This window comes from Hemitrygon akajei, chromosome 2 (assembly GCF_048418815.1).
Source record: "Hemitrygon akajei chromosome 2, sHemAka1.3, whole genome shotgun sequence".
Lineage (NCBI taxonomy): Eukaryota > Metazoa > Chordata > Chondrichthyes > Myliobatiformes > Dasyatidae > Hemitrygon > Hemitrygon akajei.
In genome coordinates, this window is record NC_133125.1 from 47,566,899 (window position 1) to 47,580,152 (window position 13,254).

Sequence of the window (13,254 nt, forward strand, 5' to 3'; positions counted from 1 at the left end):
CACCTGCTTCAAAAAGGCAAAATCATAGTAGTGCCCAAGAAGAGCAGGGTGAGCTGCCTGAATGACTCGTTCAGTAGCATTCACATTTACGGTGATGAGGTGCTTTCGGAGGTTGGTTATGGCTAGAACCAACTCCTGCGCGAGCAAGGATCTGGACCCACAGTCTACAATAGGCCTACAGCGATGCGATCTCATTGGCTCTTAACCCAGCCTTGCATCACCTGGGCAATACTAATATCTATGTCAGGCTGCAGTTTACTGACTACAGATCGGCATTCAACACTATCATTCCTACAGTTGGGATCAAAAAAGCTCCAGAAGCTGGGCCTCTGTACCTCCCTCTGCAACTGGATCCTCGACTTCCTCACTGGCCTGGGCGGATTGGAAATAACGTCTCCACCTCGCTGATAATCAACACTAGCACACCTCAAGGATATGTGCTTAGCTCACTGCTCCACTCTCTCTACATCCATTGACTGGCGAGGCACAGCTCAAATGCCATCTATAAATTTGTTGATGACATAACTATTGTTGGCAGAATTTCAGGCGGTGACAAGGAGGCAAACAGGAGCAAACTCAATCAGCTGGTTGAACGGTGTCACAGCAACAACCCTGCACAGTGAGATCAAAGAATCGATTGTGGATCAGATGCCTCAAAAAGGTGGTATCCATCATTAAGAATCCCACCCAGGACATGCCCTCCTCTCATTGCTACCAACAGGGAGGTGGCACAAGGAGCCCAAATGCACACACTCAATGTTTCAGGAATAGCATCTTCCCCACTGCCATCAGATTTATGAATGGAGAGTGAACCCACGAACACTACTTCACTTCTTTCCTCTTTCTGCACTACTTATTTAACTTAAAAATATCCTTCTTACGGTATTTAGTTTTTATTATGTATTGCAATGTACTGTTGCTGAACAACAAATTTCATAACATACTCTAAGCCTGTAATATTAACCGGATACTGATTCTGATCCACAGGTACATAAAGGGAAGATTATATTGTATCCACCTACTCTTCAATGAACCAGCTTACTTCCTTGTCTAGTTTCTACGGCATTCTCTAGCTGCCAATTCCCACCTGAATGATGGGTCCCTCCTCCCTGTCAAGGAGGAGATACTTCAGCAAATGTAGTTAAAATACAGCTTATTTTATTTTTAATGACTCATTTAAATTTGGACAAATAGTTCTTTAAAAAAAAACTGTTTCAGATTTATAAAAGATTTCCAAATTACTAAAGATTTACCAACTACAAAGAATTTCCAAACACAGGTACACTTCTAATGAACTAAAAGAACATACCAACAAATTGCATATGAATGAGTAGTCACAGAAACCGAAAGCTGAGGAATCAATTCTAGTTCTTCTGTCTCCATCTTTCTGTCATTGTCCCCATCATTCCTAACAATCCCCAATGTTTCCTAATATTTGTACAGTTTTCTACTAGATGATGTCATCATCAGGTGATGTTTCCCAGATTCCTTTGCTGGGACAAAGTCATTGATACAGTTGGCCTAAGAGCTTCTGAAGACAATGGTGTAAAAAACTTGGCTGTAGTTGCCTGATTTAATGCAGGCCAATTAACTTAGCCCCGTTGTCTTACATTTAGCTAATGCAGACAAGAGGACACATGGTCACTTCACTTTGCAAATCACATACCTTAGCAGCTAGCCCAGATGTCCTTTTAGCTTTAGACAGATTACAGCTTGCAATTTACATTAAGAACTGAATACTGATTCTTCTTTACAACAAGTAGTTGAGCAGGGAATATTTATTAGAATTTTAACTTTGTTACAAACAACTCTGATCCTCTGGAAAGTTCATGCTGCTGTACTAGAAAGCTGAGGTTAGTAACAAGCCTCTCCGGCCCAGGAAAGTGAATATCCATCACACATATTATTAATATTTCACAGTGAACTTAACGTTTGAAGAGAGATAGGAAACCACAGCCACAATGAGTGCTTAATCATGGGGATGTTGAACAAGCAGGTAATGGATGAGTTTACTGTAATTTAAATTACAGCTTTCAGCCCAGATGGAGGGCATTTCTGACAAACAGAAATTGTGATATTTGGCAGCTGGAAGAAGGAGCATCACTAAAGGAATACAGATATGCAGGACAGACCTATGGAACCTTATCTGATAAATAGCAGAATGTTTGATAGCATCTTTTGTTCACGACCTGGCTTGCTCTACTGTTCACACTGCAATGTGCCAGGGCACAGCGATTGCGTCAACCCTGCTAATCTTAAGCTGCACACAAGGACCGAGCAATCAGAGTGGCATGGATGTCCCACTACCTGACACTGAATTCAAAGAGCTCAAGCTTCCCAGTCGGACAACAGCGGTGATATTTTAAATTTTGAGTGTTGTAAACCAGAAAAGAAAAAAAAATCACTATGTTTATTATGCATTTTAAACACTTTAATTTATCCTAAAATGAAGAGTATAAAATATACACAGGAACAAGATAGATGTAATTTATTTTTATAACCATTTTTAAGCCATTTAAAAAAAAAAAATCTTAATAATTTCTAGCCCAGGTCAGCTTACAATCTCTACTTACCAAAAAGTCACAATAAACGGTTGTGCAAGGTGACCCAACAGTAAATTATTTTCATTTAAGCTACATCGCAATAGTTAATTGCAAGTCTGTGGACAAGTGCAATGAACAGCAGGTGCTACCTGTGCAGTGCAGAAATCAAACTAAGGCCCATCACCTAACTGGAGAACATGAGCAGAGATTGATGCTTTCCACATGTAATTAATAAGGACAAATTTCTTTCTCAGTTGCAGCACTTGCAATCTATTCCCCACATGTGTTTTATTCCTAAACTATGATGGCTGGCTGCCTTGATTAGATCTCTGGGCATAACAGCCAAATCAGAATTTAATCAATGCACATTGCAAAGAAGATTCAATCTCATTCTACTTCCAACAAATTCCTAAGTGATATAAAAAACACTTGGTTAAGAATGTGGGCTTATTGATGCTTTGGGATGCATTCAAACGTTTTTTTTTCCAGAAATTGAGTATCCTAGATGCATTAAAGAAAAGAACAATCTAGCAACACATTGAAATCAACTGGCAAACAGGTTTCCAGGCTCAGAGAACAGCCAACAAAACAGGCTCAGTAGTGATCTAAAAAGCTTAAGGACCAAACTGAGTTGTTGAGATCATTTGTCTGGTTGTGAGGAAGTTGGTTTTGAGGCATTCTGTCCATCATACTTAGACATGCTATGAGCTGCCGCAGCCTCTTGGACAAACTGTCTGATTGCTTGCCAATTAACACAGTTTATCACCTGCCAGTTAGCCACTTTATTAGCCTGGACAATTGTTTGCCATCAGTTGAACGAGGATCAACCTTGATTAACAAGGAAATGTTATAAATTTTTTTTACAGATTCAACGACGATTCTGCAAAGAAAATAATTCAGACAAGTTCATTAAGATTGATCCTTTATAAAGCTGTTTTGATCAATCAAAACATGAAGATAGTTATGCTGCCTATAATTACAGACACCAATATTTTCCAGGAGAATATTGTTACAACATTTACTCATGAGGCTCTCTTCCTCTCAGAAGAACATAATCAGAAAAGACATGCAACACGCACAAAATGCTGGTGGAACGCAGCATGCCAGGCAGCATCTATAGATCCTGATGAAGGGTCTCGGCCCGAAACGTCGACAGTGCTTCTCCCAATAGATGCTGCCCGGCCTGCTGCGTTCCACCAGCATTTTGTGTGTGTTGCTTGAGTTTCCAGCATCTGCAGATTTCCTCGTGTTTGCTTTTCAGAAAAGACATGCTCTCTGTGGAGTTAAGAAGAAGAGCAAATCCCATTGTGTTTCAATGACAAAGTTCCCCATCTTAGTATGGAAGAAGAAAAAAAGGCGGGCAAGAAGGGCGCGATTATGTTGATGGATATGTAAGAGTGAATGTGTTATAGGGAAATATATGGAGGAAAGGGATCCAAGAGCCAGCAGAGACTCAATGGGCCAAATGGCCTCCTTAAGTCTTGTAAATAAAAAAAAATTGAGAGATTGTAAGTGAACAATATTCCAGTTGTGGCCTTGTGAAAGCCCTGTATGGCTGTATCAAAACAACACTAGTGCTCCAGTGCCTTTGTCTTTAATCATTATCACTTGGATGATCTCTCCCTCAACTCCCCCACCCCACCAAGACAATAAAATCTGGAAATGTCTCAAAATTATGGTAAGGAACCACCTCTATAAATTTTTAATGATGGATCCTCTTTCTGTCACTACATCTGACAAAATAATTCTAGATTTTAAGCAAAACCAGGACATAATCTACTGAATTCCTCCGGGCCTAACTACTCAATTGCCTTTGTATGGAGTTATCTTCAGCGATCCTTACCAGAAAATTATAATGAGAATTATCTGGCATTATCTGTGACCAGCATGCACAGCATCTTGAAAGTGCTCGAGGGCAAGTTTACTGATATCCCTTTTCCGTCATTAGGAGCAGTATGGTAACTGGATTGTTTACATTTTCCCTTTGGTCAGCATCACCCAAGGCATAAAGCTTCAACGTGTTATTCTTTAACTCGGAGTTAGCATGAGAACTATAAAGTCCTTTTTTTTTGCAGGAGAGGAGGGATTACGCAGAATGATCTTTAGAAAGTACAGCACTGTTATTAAGCAGGTCTCTAAAGTGATATTTAGACAACTTCCCCTGTAATTTATAATAAGATCACAGACAGGATCAGGTAATTAAACAAGTTACTGAATTTTCAATGGACATCTGTCGTGCACAATGGGCGAGGTTCTGCAAATAAATACACCCAGTACACCATAAAGGCAGGGAACAAAATTGTGTGCTGATTCTGATAGTGTCTTCCAAGATTTACTTTAGTAGCCTTACAATCAGCACTCATTAATTGGCTAATAAAACTGGTAGCACAAACGTGACGTAACTGGTGTTCATTGGCAATGGATGTTGAGAATGGAGTGCTATAATTTACATAATCCAGGGGGAACCTAGCACCTTCCAACAGAAAATCTGATCAGCTATCTGCACACTCATGAAAAGTTAACCTATGGGCCATGAGAAGTGTTGATCTTCATCAAACAGTATTCTCTGAGATGATTTACCAAAAGGAACAGGAGCTTACAGTGAAGTTCTTGTTATAAGAACTTGTTATAACAAGTTTCTTGTTATAAGAAAATAATCCAGTGTTACCTGATGAATAACCTATGCAGATATAAAGAACATGCTCTGCCCAGTTTTGTTACTTAAATAATTCCATTTTTATTTACTGGAACAGCATAAGATTGCTACAAATTTCCTTAAAATTTGGTTCTTAGCCTTAGTGATTAGGTACCAGTCTTACCATCTTAAGATGCAGAAGGATGATTGAAATCTTCCAATAACATAATTAGCCAAAAAAAAAACAACAACTGCAAATGGCTGGAGCATAACGTTCTAATGTTGAACACATTTGATCAGATGGGAAATTTTGGACACTGAAGAAAATTCTGCATCTTTGAATGGACAGGAAGTAATAATAGCTCACTTTCTCACTATCCATTTGCACGGTCTGACCTCTTAGATATTTTGCAGCATTTATGATCTATTCCTTGTGCTCTTTATTTCTCATGATCTCATCCTCTCATTGTCATTTCATAGGCTTTCTGTTGCTTAGAATCTGCTTTCTCTCTAACTTCCGTCATTAATCTTTCAACTACGTAACTTCATCTACATCTTATACCCATGGTAACTTGTCATCTGACTAGAAGTTCCCTTTACTTTATCACTGTGTCCCACTAACCTTCTCAGTGCCCTTCTCTTCCAATTGTGCATAAGGGTTTCTAACTTGAAAGATCAACTCTCCATTTCCTTCCATAGATGCTACATGATGTTGAGTGCTCCTTGTATTTCATGTTTTTGCATGAGAGAGAGAAAGAGGAAATAGAAAAGATTAATACTTTCTGTTTGCATGCAGAAATGAAGATGGCCGCAGCTCAGCAAATTAAATTAAACAATTCAACAAAAATTTTATAACTTTTTCAGCTGCAAAATTGAAATGAAATTATTTGGAATATTTAAAATCATTGCCCTCTCCAAAAAACAGTTCACATTTTTTCCACATCTTGCTGACACTCAGTTATTATCCCAACTCACCTAATACCACTAGATCTATGTAAATTTTCTTTTTCTTTTGAAGCTATATAAATACCTACTTCAATTTTTACAACAGCAAGTAGATCAAAACAACTACTGAAGCTAAGGCTTATAAGAGCAGCAATGTCTGTCATCCAGTGATTATGAAGCATAATAACCCTACTGGCAAAACAGACTATAGCTTTATCATGGAGTTGAATTGCCTGTCAGTCAGCCAGTGAGTAGTTGGGTAAGGGTGGAAAAACCAGAGAAGAAATGAAAGACCACGGCTTTAAAATATCAAGTGGGGAGATTTGAGATGAGAAAACTTTCCTCCTGGTTCAAACCAGTTTAGAACAGATGAGTGGCAAATTCAGAGATTTTGCAAGATATTTATTTAGAATGCTAGAATGTACCATATTGCTCTCTTATTTCATACAAACTTAAAGACAAATGCAGTTTACCACTCAATGCAAGAAGACTTAGTAAAAGAGATAACAATGCACTATTCTTTCTTGGTGGGATTCACTGTATCAAAATATGAAAATTCAGTACTCCCCATGATCAAAATTAATTAGGAATGCAGGACCTTTTTTGCTTAGACATTTACACATCAAACCTTTACGAATGCTGCTAACTGAGTTGGCTGAATACCAGTTGAAAAGTAGCATTACGTATAGTGCGATGAACCGTTTCTAGTGATTCCATACGCAGGCAGAGACATTACAGGTATGACAGAAATACAATTGCTTGGGTTTGTGGACAGAATTACACCCTCTGAAGACAGCAGGCATTGTGCAGATAAATGCAGCAACTTTGCACTTCAGTTCTAAAATATGAAGCACTGGTAGCAGCGTTCAGATCTACAGAGATGCAGGGAACAGCATATTCATCGACCCAAGTCTCAGGGTAGAACTATATATCACCATTATAATATGGTGTAGAATGATTGGTACCGCCATCCTATATTCAATGCAGAAGAATTTAAGATTTTTTCACTGATTTCATTTGTACTATCCATTTTTTAAAAAAAAACATACTTATGCAAATAATGGTGGAACGCCTTGCAAGTATGTTAGAGAAATGTCACATATGGAACCAATTTCTCACACAGCAGAACTATTGTTCAGCAAAAGTATTTTCAGAAATCAGGCTTTTCCTCTTCACTTCTTTAATCCACAGTGATTCATTCTGTAATTCAAACTAATATTCCCCTACTCTGTCCATCCCTCCAGCATATCATAAGCACTCAAAAATAAAAATCAAGCAGATTTATCTGTCTCCTTCATTAGTAACTGCCACAAATATGTACAACAAAGTTGGAAAAAAACTATTTCCTAAAGGCAAAATGTTTTTTTTACATTGTCTTGCAACTTCCCACATTGTTTTACTGAAGCTGACATTACTTTGCACTGTGCTGCTAGAACAACGAAAGGTTTGTGGTTACGCCTGTGGACAAAATTTTACAGCTTCACTAGTTAGCTAAAGAGGGAATGTAATTACAAACCATTCTTGAAACAACTCAGCCAAAAAAGGACACGAAGTTACACAGGCATGATGCACATGTACCCGGAACACACAGGAATGCAAACCCAGTCAGAAAGAATGATGGAGCCCAGGGGAACTCCTGGAGTCTTTACAGCTTTGAGTGCTGCCTGAAGTCAGCATTACCAACAATTCAAACAAATGAAGGTATACATTAAAAATAAACACTTTTCAAATAGAGGAGAAAGAAGATGTATACTTGATATTATCCAAATACAGTGGGTTCTGATTAATTAGGACACCATGGGACCAGTACATTTTGGCCCAAGTGGCTGCCCCAATTAGCCGAAGTTTCATGGAAGTAGTAAAAAGGAACTAAAAAGACAAACTACCATTTAACTGAGTAACAAATTATATTTTTCAATGACATGTAGAATTAGAACACTACCAAAACTACTACAATACTATAAAACTGTGTATTAGTTCCTAACAGTTACCGACAGAGATCCAGTTTATGTTGCTGTGTTCTTTTGAATGACTGTAAATGAACAAAATTAGCACAGACGTAATGGACCGCCTTCAAACAAGCTTTTGACAATGCATCCTCCAGATCTTCATTTTCATTATATCATCCAAGATAACTTGTTACACCTTCAGATTCGTCATAGCTTCTAACTCATTGAATTAGTGGAATAATTTCATTTTCACTCCCGGACATTTCTCGCATCATGCTTGAAACCACAGTGAGAAAAACAGCTCTCAATTGTCTTACTGCTTATAACTCACCAACTATCAGTGACAAAAAATCACTGCATTTTGAATGTCAACACACGCAAGTGACATTAATTTAAAACTCTTTGCTCTAAGCACAGTGTAGTATCCAACAGCCACACAACACACACGTGACCGAAACTGTTCGGCAACAGACTCCTGTCCCAATTAAGCAGAATGGAGTCCCAAATAAACGAAGGGAATCCTGGCTACTTTCTCAATTTGTTTTTGTCCTTTAAAAGTTGTCCAAATTAAGCAGCTGCCCCAATTAACGTGATGGCCCAATTAAGCGGAATCCACTGTATCTAACTCCCTTTCCCCAGAGCAAGCGGCAGTAAAAATCCTACAAATTTTCTAAACATGCATCAGGTTGGAGCATCTTCTCACTAAATTCACCTCCTATTGCCCATCCTAGATTTTGGATAAGGGATTGTTTTAACGCTCATCCCCCTGATAGCAGTGTAAGAAGGAATCCCAACTCACAGAGATTAGGGTCAGACGAGATGGAGGCTTTTGAGTAGAGCCTTAGGTCAGCCCAAAAAATGTACAGCTAAAAGAAATTGTTTTCCTTTCAAGAAAAAGAGCGGACACTTCTACTTATTAATTCTTGTGAAATCTTTCATGATGATTCTTCTGTGCTGAGGTGCACAGCAGGTTCATGTCATTAAGCCGAGAAGAAATGACTGCTTGTTCTTTTGGAACACCTCCAGGGTACTGCTAAAACACCAAATATGTAAAAAATTAAACAAACCATGTAAAATCAGCTCAGTTTTCTAATCCCCATCCACCATAAGCATCAGGGAATTATGCAAAATGGATGCACTTTTTGGATTCTTATTTACAGTTATGTGCAGTTCCTATTTACAACTTGCACAATAGTACGTTAGATATTGGCTTTAAATATGGCTTCGAAGATCACTAAAGCAAAGGCTGTACAGAATGCAAAAGCAGAAAACTGATTTGCTGACTCAGTAAGCACATATTTTAAAGTATCATGCTGCACCAACATGGAACATTCCACAGAGACAAGAAACATTCCACATTAAATTCCTGCTGCGAGAACGCAACTAATAGATTCACCCCTGGTTGCAACTGGCACTGCCACATAACACTTAAATATTCCCTCCAATTTGCCCCAAACACTTGACCAGTGCTACAGAAAGGGAATTATTTCCTTTGGGTCTGCAAGTAAACGGAAGACCATGTAAATCTGAAAATTCACAGTAATACTGGCCCTATCTAGACATACAGTATTGAATGAATGGCTTTTATACATAAAGATCTTCAAGCATCTAAGAGACCATGAGAAATAAAATGTTTGTAAACACTTTGTCCAGGCATTGGGATTTAAACTCTTCCCAATGAACAATAAATTAATTGTCCTTTTCTCCTCTTTCAAGGAGACCCTCCTGCTGAACCCAGAAAAATGATAAAGCAAGTCTTCAATTCCATGGAACATTGTGATACTAAGTGCATTGCATTATTTCTGTCAGAAAAGAGCTTCTATGCAAGAGATTATGGTTCAATACAACGTAATGATACTAATATATAAAATATTACACAACTCTAAGGAGACCGTGCCTGTTACTTATTCAATGGTAGGTGATGAAGTGTAAAGATCTTAACGAAAATCTTTATTACCATATGCCTGGGGTTAAGATTCAAATGAACAACAGGCTTTGTTCCTGGACACTACCATGTAATTAATTGAAATCAACCCTCCAAAAGTTAACACTGATGTGGTCCAAAAGAAATCTGATCCACAAACGTTACATGCATTACCTTGTACAACATTTCAAGATGCGTGATTCAACGAGAGAGAAAAAGCAGGCATGAAGAGAATAGAATGATATCAAAAACCAAGAGACAACTTTTTATACATGCTGGCTGATATGCAATAATTAAGCATACACAAAAGTTGGAAAAGTACACTAACATTTCAAAAAAGGCAAATGCTATCAAGACATTTTCATTCAACTGTGTTACCAGATTGAGGACGATAGACTTTTGTTTTTATATAATCCACATGAAATCAGCGGCTGACTGATTTAACTTTACCGGTTTTGAACGGCATGGTTATGTCACCCTCGATAAGTGTTGTTAATATGTCAGTCATGTATGAGCCCGTGCCAGATGGGAAGACAATGACGCCTCAAAGGCATTTTTGACTGGCAACAGTGTCCTCACTGTCCATCCTATAAACCAGTGTCATAGTCAATGCCAGTGAAAGGATCCACCATTTTAATAGAATAGCATACCATTAATACATATTAAAGGAATGTCAATAATTTATAAACAACAATAGCCCCAGCATTAGTGGGGGCACAGAAAACAAAGACTGAAGAAAGACTATATAGATGCTGAAAATCTGGAGCAACACACAAAATGCCGAAGAAAAATCTGTACGTCAGGCAGCAGCTGGGAGGGAAATAGACAGTCAATATTTTGGGTTGAGACCTCTCACCAGGACTGGAAAGAAAGAGCGAAGATGCCAAAATAAAAAGGGTGGGGGAGGAGGAGAAGCAAGAGCTAGTGATAGATGGATCCAGGTGATGGGGGAAGGGCAAATGATGACAGGTGGGGCGGAGAGGAGTGGAAACATAAAAAGATGGGAAGGTGATACGTGGAACTGATGGAAGGCTGAAGATAGAATCTGGCAGAAGAGTGGAGCATGGAATAAAGAGAAAGCAGACTGGAGGAGAACTAGATAGGGAAGTTGGGAGAGAGAGGGAGTGGTGAGGCCGGTGCGATAAGAGAAGATATCGACTTCTTGCACCTGTAATTCACCTTTTTCGCAGAAGTGTGAAGTTTAAGAGCGAGGAAGAACAATAGGGGTGAGGATGGAGAAAATGGATAGGAGGTGGGAGGAAGCTGGAAGACTGATTTAAAAAATGGAGCAAAATGAGAGAAGTAACAGGGAAGAAAGAGGCAAAGCAAAGTGTGGTGACAAGAAATTGGAGAAGGACATAGAAGTGAGGGAACTACGGGGGGGGGGAGGTGGAGACCCTTAATTTTGTAGTCTTCCGAGATCATTAACACACACTTACTTGAGTTATAAAAAAATTTAACCATTTTAAAATTGATCTTGCTGCAAATTTTTGTTAATACTTCAACTGCAATAGGTTTATACAGCTTTTGTGTTACATATTTGGGGTAGCATGGTACTGTAGAGGTTAGAGTAATGTTTCTCAGTGCCAGTGACCCAGGTTCAATTCCGCCAATGTCTGTAAGAAGTTTCTATATTCTCCCTATGACCATGTGGGTTTCCTCCCATAACCCAAAGACATACAGGTTCAAAGTAAATGTACTATCAAAGTACATTTATGTCAACATATACAACCCAGAGATTCATTTTCTTGTGGGCAATACTCAATAAACCCCATAACCATAACAGAATCAACAAAAGGCCACACCAACAGGGCGGACAACCACTGTGCAAACCTGAAAGAAAAAACGTTAGTAGGTTAATTGGTCACATGGATTTAACTGGGCAGTGTGGGCTCGTTGATCCTTTAAGGGCATGTTACCATGCGTATCTATAAATAAAATATATCACTGAGAAATGTGGATTAGGATATAAAATTCGGCTCTTTGGTCTTATTTTGACTCAATTTGGAATTGTAAAATGTGAAACTCAGTAAGTTGAATACAGATACTCAGAAAATTGCACAAAAGGAATCAAAGATGTGCATAGTTCTCAGGAAGCTAGAGGAAAAGGGCAGCAGATAATAGATAAAGTGTGTATGTGTGTGCAGATTTTAAACTCGCTACACTTTAAAATTTCCATTATAATGGAAGTTGTAACTGTGTGGGTATTGCTCTCTTCAGTGATGGGAGGGGTAGATAATAGCCCAACAAATATTGGTCAGTGCTCTTTTAAATTTCAGAATTTATGTAATTAACAAGAGAGAATATAATGCTCAACATACAGGCAAACAGAGGAACACAACAGCTAGACAGGCCTGAGGAAATAGTAAAGAAGAGGCTGATTGTGATTGAAGTCTTTAGATTCCTAGAACAGGAGGAAGAGGAGTGAGGCAAGTGTGCTCAAAGACAAAAAGACCTTGTGGTTGGGGAGTTGGGGGGATGGAATGAGGTACAGCAGTGCTGACCAAGACTACCCTACCAGTAACTATGAACTGAATGTTTAGTAGTGAGTCGAAGTGTGGGAAAAAGCACCAGATTCAGAGCCCTGATATGTACAAATATCAACAAATGCTTCACAAATCTTTCCAGAAATTAAGACACAGCACAGAGAAAAGTACAGCACAGAAACAGGCTCTTTGCCCCACAACATCTGTGGCAGAATGGTGCCAAATTAAACTAATCCCTTCTGCTTGTACATCATCCAGATCCCTCACTTCCATCATATCCATGTACCCATCTAAAAGCCTCTTGACCCCCTGTGTAAAACTCACCCTGCACTCATTCCCTTAAAAGTTCCACATTCTCACCTTAAAGCAATGCTGTAAAAATTGGGGGGGAAAAAGACTCTGATTGCCTACTTTGTCTATGGCTCACATAATTTCATAAACTTCCATCAAACTTCTGATACTCCAAAAAAAAACACAATCCAAGTTTTTCCAGCATCTCCTTATAACTGAAAGCCTCCAGTCCAAGAAGCATCCTGGTAGTGGGAAAAAACTGATCCAAAATCAAACCAGAACAATGGCTGGCAGCCTGTGACCCCAGACAGACTTCTTGTACTTGCATGACATGCCCAGAGCTCCAATGATTGCTCCAAATTGTTGGAATTTTGTATTTCGATCCTTTATTAGCAATTAGCAAACATACAGTTAGGCATTATTGAGTGCTACCTCAACGGTCAGCAAAGAAGTGACCTCCGCCAGTCCCAAGTTACAAACA

The 13,254-nt window shown here is 38.8% G+C and overlaps 1 protein-coding gene across 4 annotated transcripts in view; it reads right to left on the reverse strand.

The window, feature by feature from the left end:
- ror2 (receptor tyrosine kinase-like orphan receptor 2) overlaps positions 1-13,254 on the reverse strand; it is a 295,023-nt gene that overhangs the window by 35,803 nt on the left and 245,966 nt on the right. The window lies entirely within an intron of this gene.